The sequence below is a fragment of the Phacochoerus africanus genome, chromosome X (genome assembly GCF_016906955.1).
Source record: "Phacochoerus africanus isolate WHEZ1 chromosome X, ROS_Pafr_v1, whole genome shotgun sequence".
Lineage (NCBI taxonomy): Eukaryota > Metazoa > Chordata > Mammalia > Artiodactyla > Suidae > Phacochoerus > Phacochoerus africanus.
The window spans coordinates 34,657,232-34,661,202 of NC_062560.1; the positions used below are offsets into that span (position 1 = coordinate 34,657,232).

At 40.6% G+C, this 3,971-nt stretch overlaps 1 non-coding gene across 1 annotated transcript; it reads left to right on the forward strand.

Moving 5' to 3' along the window:
- Positions 1–1,234: 1,234 nt before the first annotated feature.
- LOC125119039 (U6 spliceosomal RNA) lies at positions 1,235–1,341 on the forward strand. The gene has a single exon (XR_007132996.1). It is a non-coding gene; the product is annotated as a U6 spliceosomal RNA (small nuclear RNA).
- Positions 1,342–3,971: the final 2,630 nt, after the last annotated feature.

Here is a 3,971-nt window from a genome sequence, read left to right on the forward strand (position 1 = left end):
CTCTCCATCATTTATTTTTTATTGACTTTTTAATTATGGCCATTCTAACCAATGTGAGGTAGTAACTCATTTTAGTTTTGATTTGCATTTGTCTAATAATTAATGATATCAGGCATCTGTCTTTTAATGGATAAATGTCTATTTAGATCTTCTGCCCACTTTTTGATTGGGTTGTTTGATTTTTTGTTTGTTTGTTTTTTTGTTTTTTGCCATTTCTTGGGCTGCTCCACAGCATATGGAAGTTCCCAGGCTAGGGGTGAAATCGGAGCCATAGCTGCTGGCCTACGCCAGAGCCAGAGCGACGAGGGATCCAAGCCATGTCTGTGACCTACACCACAGCTCATGGCAACACCGGATCCTTAACCCATTGAGCAAGGCCAGAGATCGAACCCGCAACCTCATGGTTCCTAGTCGAATTCATTAACCACTGAGCCACGATGGGAACTCCTGATTTTTTTTTTTTTAATGTTAATCTGTATGACCTCTTTGTATATTTTGGAAATTAAGTCTTTGCCAGTAGTATTAGTTGCATATATTTTCTCCCAGTCCTTAGGTTGTCTTTTCTTTTTGTTTATGGTTTTATTTATTGTGCACAACTTTTAAGTTCAATTAGGTCACATCTGTTTATTTTAGTTTTTAATTTAACTATTCTAGGAGATGGGTCCAAAAAACTTTTACTGTGATTTATGTCAAAGAATGTTCTGCCAGAGTTCCCGTCATGGCGCAGTGGCTAACGAATCCGACTAGGAACCATGAGGTTGCGGGTTCGGTCCCTGGCCTTGCTCAGTGGGTTAACGATCCGGCGTTGCCCTGAGCTGTGGTGTAGGTTGCAGACGTGGCTTGGATCCCGCGTTGCTGTGGCTCTGGCGTAGGCTGGTGACTGCAGCTCCGATTCGACCCCTAGCCTGGGAACCTCCATATGCCGAGGGAGCGGCCCAAGAAATAGCAAAAAGACCAAAAAAAAAAGAATGTTCTGCCTATGTTTTCCTTTAGGAGTTTTATAGTATCTGGTCTTATATTTAGGTCTTTAATCCATTTTGAGTTTATTTTTGTACATGGTATGATAGAATATTCTAAATTCACTCTTCTACATGTAGCTTTAGAAGCCAGAAGAGACCAGGAAAAACCACCTGAAATGACATCCAGAAAACGTAACATTTGAGGCTGACTGGATGTGCATCATACATGCTCTTCAGCTTTGTTTATTTTATAAAGCATAGAAATTATCTGTGGAGTGCTCGCTTCGGCAGCACATTTACTAAAATTGGAACAATACAGAGAAGATTAGCATGGCCCCTGAGCAAGGATGACATGCAAATTCGTGAAGCATTCCATATTTAAAAAAAGAAGAAATAAATTATCTGTGGAGATTATTTTTAAATACAGAAGCATGGAACCTAACCAGGGCCTGATGAACCTGTGTGCTTGCTGGGGGAGAGTCACATGTATTTTGCAAAAGCCCGGTGGTTGACTCTAGCACACAGTCATATTTGTGAATCACTGATACTAAGCTGCTGTGTTAACCTAAAGCAAATAGACTGCCACTTCTTTCCAGGGAATATGGGTTTATTGAGGATCAGCAAGCAGTTGCGATTTGGGGCTGGGCAACCCACCTGTGGTGAGCCTTGTATAAGTGCCCACCCAGCAAAGGAAGGAAACTGCTTTTATAGAGGGAAAGGGAAGTTGAGAAGGCTATAGTAAACAAAGAGTCCATGATTTTTCATTGGCTGAGTCTTTGCCAAGGAAGAAGAGTCTTTTCTTCTTTCTACCTATTTACCTTAGCAATCATTGTAAGGCATAAGAGCTCTCCTTTTGGTCTCTCAACTATTTAGTTGAGTTGTTTTTTCTTTTTTTTTCTTTTTTTCTTCACCCTAGGCATGGGATCAAACCTAGGCCAGGAATCAAATCTATGCCACAACTATAACCAGAGCCACAGCAGTGAAAATGCCAGATCCTTAACCCACTGAGCCACAAAGAACTCCTAATTGAATTTTCTATTTATTATTATTTTTTTTTTACAGCTAGAAGCCACTTTCTGTTTCTTCAGTCCAAACTAGAGCAGCAACAGAAAAACACTGCACATTTCTGTTCCCAGAGTTGCTATTAATTAGCACTGCTATCTCAGACACATCTCAACATATCAGAGCTTTGGTTTTCTTACAAGTCACTTTAAACACAAGCCAATACAGATATTCTCATAAAATGTTATGCATTTTATCCCAGCCATTCAATTAGCCACAGATCTTTGTTACAGGTATTATAGGAGGCAATATCTTGACAATTACCACGGTTTTTCTTCCTCCTATTATTTTTAACAACCTTGGGCATACCACCTATCAGGTTAGCAGTATTCTGTGAGGCACAAAAGGGCTAAGTTATCTGGGAATTAAGAATCAAGTCAGTTTCTGAGTAGATTTTATCAACTCATAGAACACACAAGTTGTGAAAACCTGGCATTTCAGAAAATTCAGCCTTGAAGGAAGCAGACCTAGAGTTGATGCCATGTGCATGTAACTCAAAAGATTATGTGATGGAGTTCCCGTCGTGGCGCAGTGGTTAACGAATCCGACTAGGAACCATGAGGTTGCGGGTTCGGTCCCTGCCCTTGCTCAGTGGGTTAATGATCCGGCGTTGCCGTGAGCTGTGGTGTAGGTTGCAGATGCAGCTCGGATCCCGTGTTGCTGTGGCTCTGGCGTAGGCTGGTGGCTACAGCTCCGATTCGACCCCTAGCCTGGGAACCTCCATGTGCCGCGGGAGCAGCCCAAAGAAATAGCAAAAAGACCAAAAAAAAAGATTATGTGATGATGTGAAAACTTTTTTCTCCCTATGGTCACATAAAGAACCCAAGTATCTGGCAGAGGTGACCAAGCGCATTAAATTGTGAATTAAATGTTCCAGGGTCATGTGATAGGGTTTGGTGTGTATGAGAGTCTGGAAGAGTTAATGGGACCCAAACATAAGAATGGGACAGTGAGAGGCCCCTGGAGAAATCCCAAAGCCACTTTGGCATCTGAAACCAAGAGTGGCAAGTTGTGAGTGCATGTCCCTCAATGTGGTGGGTCAGGGAGGATCTAAAAGTGGCCCATTGACTGGAGACTTAAGATCCCCCCAGATGACAGGAAAATGAAGGTGCACATCTGTCTACAATATACTGGGTATTGCACAGCTGAAAGAATATAGGCATTTGAGCCACAGAAATAGTGAATACATGTCAGTCAATAAAATCAATTAAGATTACACATCTCAGCCAAGACAGCATGGGTTCTTAGTTCCAGTGTTAGGTTATACATTACTTATCTATCCATCTATCTGTCTGTCTACCCATCCATCCCAAATGCCAGCTTACTTATAAATCCTCATGGAATGTAGATCACCTGTGGGAGAAATAGAAGAAAAGGGGAGACAGGAAATTCCTGAGTTTCAAAGCTTACTGAATTTACCTTCAATTTGAAAGATTAAATTTTCTACCACTGAGCTGCAATGAAAGCTAAAGTTCAAAATTTAGTTCATTTACAGAGGCAAAAAGATAGGTACATGTTTGCCATCCTCTGGTGTGTGACTACCCAATAAATATTTCTATACCCTAGGACAATATTGCTTTCCTGATTAGACTCAAATTATTTACTTATTATTTAATGTCTCTACTCTTTGATGCATATAGTAATGAAGTCTTTGTCCAGAATTTAGTATCCTAAGATAGGGGCCATCTGTATAGTGACAAAATAACTTATGGTTGGGTTGGTAACGGATTATACCTCCAGCATCTACTACAGACTGACTTAGGCCAATTGGTTTTTGCCCAGTCCTTAGTTTATTTTTGAAAGACAGTGCTACATAAAAGTTGGAGGTGGGTAAGGGTAATTGCTTCCTCTTAACTTTTCTTTCAGGATAACATGAATCTTAGAAAAAAATGCTGCCATATATACAGACATAGAGTAATCAAACATTGATTATTGAGCAGGCACAAAACA